We start from the raw sequence: 9,236 nt of genomic DNA on the forward strand, positions 1-9,236 counted from the left end.
GTAGTGTTACAATACTGTAGAACACTCATAATCACAGAAGTAAAAAACAAAAGAAGAATAGATTTTTTTCATTATGGGTATCAATAGGAACTTTATGAGAGTCAGATGGTGAACCAATCACAATCTCTTCTGTTTTCTGTGTGTTAATCTTGAGAGCATTATTATCGCTCCACTCGACCTCTTTGTTCACACCACGTTGGTGCAGCCCAGGGTTGTCTGAGTTACTTAACAGAGATATTAACACTGTATCATCAGAATACTTTAGTATGTATTGATTTGGTGTATCTGTACGGCAGTCATCGGTATAAAAAGTGAAAAGCATGGCTGAACTCACGCAGCCCTGGGGTGCTCCAACATTGGTTGTGATGGCAGATGAAAGGGTTTTGTTCGCCTTTACAATCTGGACTCTGTTAGTGAGAAAACAGGCATACCACTGAATCAAATAGTGATTCAATTTCTGCTGGACCATTTTTGACACCAAGATGTCTGCTTGTATTGTGTTGAAAGCCAATGAAAAATCATGAAAGAGGGCTCTTGCATAGGTGCTGGGTTTGTCTAAATGTTGAGAAATGATATGAACCAGGGTGGCAACAGCGTTTTCTGTACCACAGCCCTGCTTATAGGCAAATTGGTGTGGATCCACTTTGTCTTTTGTTGTACTAACAAGATATACAAGAGCAAAATTCTTTCTAGAGATTTCATAATCACTGAGGTAAGGGCTATTGGTCTACAATCCTTATGTTGTTTTGGGCATGGAATTTTGAGTAATGGCTTTATATGCGAAGTTTTCCATAACAGAGGGACAGTGTGTGTGCTTCTCTCAATCTGATTTTTAGCTCTTTTTCTGTTTGGTTAAGTGCTCCATAATCTGAGCCATAGGGCTTGACCCGAATACTCGACTATTCGGATATTCGTTCGTTGGGTAGGTATTCGGTTTTCAATTTTGGGATTCGGATATTTGTTTTTTTTTTTTTTTTTTGCTAAATGTATCAATAAAGGCGAACTGCAAAATACATTTTGTCAACACATTCTTGTACTATATTTATTCATTTTAATTGCACTGTTATAATGTGGAAATATATACCATCTCAGCTTGGGCGCCTGACATCCCTCTCACTGACAGCAGTGAACGTCACGGTGATGGGAAAGTAGCCAGCGAATGCCGAGCTCGTACTTTGGGACTCGGAACGGAGGGCCCAATTGTTTCGACTGACCCTAGCTAAGTTTGTCACCCTGGAAGGATGATAGCTGCAGCGATGCCATGCTTCTTTCTGCTTCAGAGGGGCGTGAGACCATTTTTAAATATCGTGGCTCCGTCAGCAGAGATGGCGATCGCTTAGTTCCTACTTTGGGCCTCGAACAGAGGGCGTAATGGTTTCGACCGATCCCTAGTTAAGTTTGTCACTTTGGGAGGATGCTAGCTGCAGCGATGCCATGCTTCTCTCTGCTTCCACTGGGGCGTGAGACCATTTTTAAATACCGCAGCTCCGTTAAGCAGTGACGGCGATGAGTGTATAGGCCTAGTATGGGTTAAATGCAGAGGACAAATTTCGTTTCAATGAATGTGAGTACTGAGAAATGACAATAAATAAATTATAAATAAATATAAATCTTATAAATATAAATCTCAAATCTTAAATTTGTTGGAGCTAGTATGCTGTTTCCGTGTTTCGGAGCCTATTATTATGAGAATTTATGTAGGTCTATAATTTATCCATGATAAGAAAAATTGTCACAAGCTGTTATGTCACAAAAAGTGCATAGATAGGACCTCGTTCAGCCAAACCCCTCGGAATTACAAACATGCATAAAACACACCACAGCTTTCGGAAAATGTTTTTTTATTAACAAATAACAATACCATGCGTTGCTTAACGTCCACGTCACATTCTGTGAAATAGGACGTTATGTGATTTGGATGTTGTGCGAACACCATACTATATACAGCATATGGTATACTATGTACTGTACCATTATACGCCTGGCAGCGCAATCGCTTTATTTCCATGAGACATTAGATACGTGTTGCGTGCGGGAAGCTTTGTCTTCACTACGTCCGGGATATGTCCGCTACGTCCCGTTCTGCGATCGGGTTTTTAAACTTTATTATAACCTTATGGGACTACGGACGTATATGCGAACGGACATTGTCCGAATGGACGTGAAGCGGCACATGACTATACAAACAACAATACTGTAGAATAACAGAATCCTTATGCCTAATGCCTTAAACCCGAAAAACATGTGTTGCAGCGCTATGCCATCCATCTCAGCCGAGAACGGAGAAATGTCTGGCTGAGTCGTTCCAGAATCATACTCCAGCTGTACACAAAAATTAATGTAATCATTTGTAACTAGTTCCTTCATCTAGTGAACCCTCCTGAAAGATTTCCCTATTTGTCCAATCAAAACAGGCTTTCAGTTGTTCCCTATTTTCATTTGTCCATGTCCTTATCACTTTCTTTTCTGGTTTGCTTCTCTTGAGCTTGGTCTTATACCCTGGGATCATGTGCACAACGTTATGATCAGAATTTAGTATGGGTGGGCTACGCTTAGACACATAAGCACTTTTAACATTTACAAAACACTTATCCAGAATATTGTTGTTTCTGGTCTGGTTCTTAACGTAGCCTACTGTTCGAACCCAGGTAACACGGTCTCCAAGTGACACTTGTTCAAGTCTCCGAGCACCATTGCCAGTGCATCCGGGTAACTGAGTTGTAACTCGTGAACTCAGTCAGCCATGGTGGTGGCCGCCTGTGACGCTTTGCCGCTGGGAGGCGCATAAACAACAAACAGCAAAATACACCCAAATTCTCTTGGAAAATAAAAAGGTCTTAACGTCATGACGAGAATTTCCACATTAGGATCACAGATCTTACGTCTTAATGAGTACAATCGGCACCATAGATCGTTTATGTGCATGCAAATACCACCTTCCTTAACTTTCCCCGAGTCTGCATCCCTGTCTGCTCGCATACGGGTGAATCCGGGGATTTCAAAGAGTGAATCAGGCATTGTAGATTGTAGCCAGCTTTCTGTGAAGCATAATAAAGATGGCTCTCGAAATTTGTTGCAGTACCTTGTGTAAGTCTGTATCGCGTCCATTTTGTTGCTCAATGAGCGCAGGGGGTGATCGATTGAATCTCCTCCGTAGGCGGTTCCAAATACCCCCTCTCTTTCCTCGTTTCTTTTTCCTTTTGGTCTAATCAGCTCCAGTGGGATATTGTCCGACATTGACCGGTAGACGTGGCTTGATATGATTTCCCGAGTTAGCCTGGATTGTAGCTCCAGCAGAGTTTTTCCTCTGCAAGAGTGTACAAGCCATGACTCCTCGCCACACATGTCCATGTTGTTGTTGGAGGTTGCACTGACAGACGCAGTCCACATAGGCGAGTAATCCTTCGAATCAAAAGCTCAGATTTCAGGACACTCCTTTCACTCTTCTTACAGACGCAACAAAATAAACAACATTTAAACAACATTTGTTTAAACAAGGCACTAACAGAGCATACTGAGATGCACCGAAAGTCCAAGTAATGGCTTAGTGTGACATTCTTAAAAAACAATCCTTTGGCCTACAGGGTGAAGGAAAAGAAATAAGCCATATTCTGCACAACTTAAATTTTATCAATAAATCACACATGAAACCCAACAATAGACCATCATAAAAATCACAAACACACAAAATAAAAAATCAGTGTGGTCGAGGGATTACAATCCCAGGGTACATGCATTTTTGAACCAGTATGTTGTAAACAGCAAGGAATTTCATTAGACAACTTCTACAGATTATCTTCTTCTAACAGCTGACTTCCATAAGGTTAAACTGGTCAAACCATCTGATGAAATGTAATGACAAAACCATGAACTGCCACACATTACCAAGTTAACACATTAACAAATTACCACATTACCAAGTCGTAGAAAAATTCACAGCCTGAAATTAACACCCAACAGAGGGGAAATTTTGATTGGCGAATTAAAATTGCAGCTAGGGCCACTAGCCACTCTGGAAGGTGTTTTTTTGCCTAAAAGTATATATAATAATTGCCTACCGTGTCACTCAGAGAAGCTGAGTTCCAAAGCTGAGTGCCCAAATAGGCTACATATATAGGTATGTAGGGATGTCAGGCGCCCAAGCTGAGATGGTATATATATATATATAGGCTGGTTCCTATATATTTTTTGACTGTAAGTGAATGGCAGGACCCCCCCTGTCATTTTCCAATGGTGAAATCTTGTTTTGGTCATCTCCCTGTTCGACCACATGGTACATATGACAGCACAATGCAAATTATTCTACCGTGGGAAGATTCATCTTGATTTGAGAACTAACTTGTTAGTTTTAACCTGAGGTTTACTGTGTCTGTCATGTTACATATTTTGGTAACTGGTTCTATTGTTGAAAAAAAATTAAAAATGTGGAGACAGTAACTACACTGAGTGAGCAGATGGCACACAAATGAAGGCCATGTTTAGAATGGTATATGTTGTCTGACAAAGAGGAGACCTCTCTAGCTGTCTGGTGGTTAGCTTTATCTTTGGCTTGCTACAGCTTTAGCTTTATCTTGCTGGCAGGCTGGTTTAGCTAATATACAATGCTATCCTACAGTTGTGTGCCTCTTATGTTTCATTCAACCACCTCACAGATTTCCTAAGACTGTCAGGATCTTTGACCCCCAGCAAGTCTGGAATATATGGAATATGGAAACCCTCCCATTGGATTCTTTTCCAGGTTTTGATGAGGACTGTAGCTCTGAAATGAGTGAAACCCGGCAAAACAATATTTGTCTGTTGTAACCAACTCTGTTGCTGCTAAAAAACCGCAAAACAAATGACCATGAAATTTAATTTCAGTTGAGCTGTGTACATGACATTCAACATTTAATTCAGGGCCTACCAGTTTGTTTTCTTCACATTATCCTGATTGTTTTTGTTTTTTTTTCTATTTTTATAGTGCAACTAAAATATGACTGCACTCTTTTTTTATTACATAATTTTTCTGTTGCTCTTCAGGCAATAAAAACCTAACATGCCCCGTACATTATCAGGTAGATTATAGAAGGTTGGACATATTTTGATTATTTGAAAATTAATTGCAGCTTGGTGCCAGTTTGTTTGGAATGACTGTGGGCATAACTGATCATCTTTGAGTAGCCATTTTTTCTGTGGTGTCCCCTCTCAATGACCAGGCTGTGCTCACTGAATCTGAACTCCAGTCAGTCACCATGGTTAGATAGTCTTCTATGGACTACTGTGTTTTAGGGCTATCTATGTCTGTCTCTCTTTCTCTCTCTCTCAACTTCAGGTCAATGCACAGAAAGTGTCAGGTGCAGAAGGCAAACCGATTGAGCATCTACATGGCTAATATTTTCCCATTTGCCACGTAGGATTGGGGTAGGCTATTTCATTCCGATCAAGGTGTTTACACGGGACATTTTCATTCCGATTGAGGAAGCCGATTATTAACGGAATGTTAGGCTCCATGTAAACATACCTACTGTGGAAGAGTTTACCAGAGTATAATTGGTGTAGTTTATGGAGTTTCTGTGTAGTTGTAAATAGGGCCCTATAGGTTTTTTTTCCTTTCAGTGCATTCACTGCCATGCCAAAGCTCCCTGAGGCATTATTTGTCTGACCCAGGTAAGTATAATTTGGGATGTGATCTAAGGTGGTGTTAACAAAAGTAAAATGGAATCTGTATTCCTGTCTTCTGGCTCCTTTTTTTCTTCTTTATGTTTGTTGTCAGGGCCCAGGTCTGGCATTGAATTTGGAGCAGATAAAGCATCTGTTGTAGTTCTTGATTTGTGGGAGACAGTAGGATCAGGTCCTCTGCATAGAGCAGGAGATTGACCTCTGTGATGTGAAGAGTGAGGCTGAGGGCTGTAGACTAATCTCCGGGCACCACTAACTCACTGACTTGCACAGTGCTGGACTGAGGCTGCAGTCTTGCTTTGCTGCCTGACTTTGTGTAAGGTATTCGGGTTTTTTTTCTAATAGCCAAGTCTTATTGTGCACTTATTTTCCGTGTATATGTGTTTTATTATGTAAAATCCTTTACCCTGTATACAACTTTGGAGAAATCTGTAAAAATCCCTTGCCAAATGGAATCAAACACTTTTCTGAAATCAGTATAGGAAGCAAAAAATTCAAATGATCAACTTATAAACTCATGACGCTGCTTCATAACAAACTGATCATTTAAATCAGCTGTGTTGGAGCAGGGAAACATGTAGGACAAGGGGTCCTCCAGGAGAGGTATGAGAAATACTGTTCTAGAGGTTTTTGGTTATTTTCAACAGATGGTTCAAGATTCAATGATTTATTCATATATAGATGTATAAATTGTATAAATTGACAAATATTTTTTCCAGATTTCTCCATCTTGTATGGATAATTCTTTTGGCATTGCTATGCTTAATTTATTCAATTCCAGAAGTCAACTTGAACGGCTCATTATTCAGTTTTGTTCAGTGATGCAAAAATATTGAAATACAGTGCCTTGAAAAAGTATTCAGCCTCCAATACTGTATTCACAGTTTATTGTCTTAGATTCCAAATTTAAAATATATTAAAGTAAGATTTTTGCCAGCTGATTTTCTAGTATTGTATATCATGACAAATCAAAAGAAGCATCCAAAACCTGTCAAAAATTTAGAAAAAAATAACACTAAAATGTTTGAGATTTCATACCCTTTGTAATTATAAAGCTAACCTACTCAGATACAAGATATTGTCTTATGAACTCATCCCATTTGTTGATAGTCTCCACCTGTGTAGGAAATTAGTAAATCACCTGTGTTAAATTACTTCATGAGCATAAATACCTTCCCTCTCTGTAAGGTCAAACAGTACGGTTGAATTTTCCATTGAACAAATAAAAATGAAGAGAAAAGAGCATTCAAAACAAGTGAGGTATATAATTGCAGAGAAGCACAAATATGGGGAAGGACACAAGAACATTTCAAAGGCATTGAACATACCTCGGAGCTCAGTGCAGTCCATCATACAGTGGAAGAAATGGGGAATTACAGCCACACTGCCTAGGGCAGGCCGCCCCCCCTAAACTTAGTCACCGAACAAGAATGACACTTGTCAAAGAGGCTACTGTGATGTCAACTGTCACTCTAAATGAGTTACAGACATCAGTGGCTACAATTGAAAATGATGTCCATGGGTCAAGAATCTCTATGCTATTGCACAATAAGGGCCTTTATGGAAGAGTGGCAAGGAAGAAGCCCTTGCTGAAAAGAGCACATGCATGCCCATAAACGTTACTTGGAAGATACTACAAAGATAAGGCAGTAGGTCTTGTGATCTGAGGAGACTAATGTGGAACTTTTTGTCTCAAACAATAAACGGGATGTGTGGCGTAAAGCCTTCACTGCATATCAGCCAGGAAACACCATCCCCACAGTGAAATACGCTGGTGTTAGCATCATGTTATGGGGGTGCTTTTCAGCAGCAGGGACTGGCAATCTGGTCAAGATTGATGGGAAGATGAATGCTGCACAATACAGGGAGATTCTGGATAAAAACCTACTCCCTTCTGCCAGAAAGTATAAACTAGGGAGGAAGCTTGTGTTTCAGCAGGACAACGACCCAAAGCACACTGCCAGAGCAACACTGGATTGGCTTGCAAAGAAGAAAATTGACATCCTTGAGTGGCGCAATCAGGGTCCTGACCTTAACCCCATTGAACATCTTTGGAAAGACCTCAAAATTACAGTCTGCTGCCCTCCAACTAACCTGAGAAATTTTGCAAGGAGGAATGGGCTAATATTGCTCCATCATGTTGATCAAAATTAAGAAACTTATCTAAAAAGACTGATGGTTGTAATAGCTTCAATAGCTGTAACAGAAGGGGGATGAATACTTAATAATTGTTGACATTTCAGTTCTTGATTTTTTTTATTCTTTAATGGTTTGTAATTGTATTTCTTTTCTGGGCTGCAGTGTTGCAGAGTTGAGTGATTCACAAATAAAAAAATCTCAGGTTGTGGAAGTCATTTGTGTAAAAAAAAAAAAAAAAAAGAGTTGGGGGCTGAATACTTTTTCAAGGTATTGCATACTGAACATATGGATTGCAAAATATTTTTATTTCTTTTCCTTCAGTGTGTTTTTTTAATATATAATTTTAGGGTTTCAAAATATTGAAGGCCTTTCTTAGGATGCTAGGGGTGATGATGTTTGATATTTGATATTTCTCATTTGATATTTCTCTTCAGTTTTGTTTATTTGCAGTCATTGTGAAATCATTTCTCATTTTATTTGTTTCTCTTTTTTGTTTCTGACAGGTTAGCTTTAAATTCATAAATGGAATTTAATACCATTATGGAAAATGTTGTTTAATTCTTTAACAGCCAGATTTACATTGCCTTCATTGAAATTATAATGAGTGTTGTTGAAATGTTAATACGGTTTCTGCACTGTTTGGAGCCTGTATCTGTATGATTGCTTTAGGTTGTATGGCTTGTTGGCTTTTGTTTGAGTGTTTCTGTTTGATTCTGTGTTTTTCAGGAACACTTGTATTTGGCTGTGATCTGAAAGGGGTGATTGCTACTTGACAGTGAGTGCACTGATACTGGAGGGGTCCATATGTGTAACATAGACTAATACACTCCCAAGACCTGAAGAAACCTCTCTAAGGAGTCCTCTCTGATCCTACCATGCAGGATGTTCAAGCCTAAAACTTGACAGACTCTCGACCATTTCTTTCTTGTGTTGTTGGGTCCAAATACATGGTTATTCCCATTAGTACTGATAGCCTCAGTTTCTGTGCCTGTTCTTGTATTAAAATTCTCACAGAGTAGTACATTTCCCAGAGCCTGGAAATGAGTCTCCACCCTCATCCACAAGTGGGGAACAGGGTTTCCGTTATCCGGTAATTACCGGTTTTTGCCTGGTAAAATTTATAAAAAAACTGGTAAATTAAAAACTTGTCAAAATGTCTGGTAATAATGCTCATAAAATGTAACTATAACGAAGGCTATTTATATATTTAGCTATAACGATTGCTTATTTATGATTTCAGCCAGTTGTACCCCAACTGGGCTACACTAGTTAAAATTGCCTGTGTTCTACCCGTATCAAGCGTGCCAGAAGAGAGGGGCTTCCCTCTGCAGAATCAAATTAAGATGGCACTGCAAAGTTGTCTGGAGGTGGAGAGAGTGATGCAGCTTACGTGCATTACAAGCTGCAAAGACACATTGGACACGTTTGATTTCAAGTCG

The sequence above is a fragment of the Megalops cyprinoides genome, chromosome 24 (genome assembly GCF_013368585.1).
Source record: "Megalops cyprinoides isolate fMegCyp1 chromosome 24, fMegCyp1.pri, whole genome shotgun sequence".
In the NCBI taxonomy this organism is placed as follows: Eukaryota; Metazoa; Chordata; class Actinopteri; order Elopiformes; family Megalopidae; genus Megalops; species Megalops cyprinoides.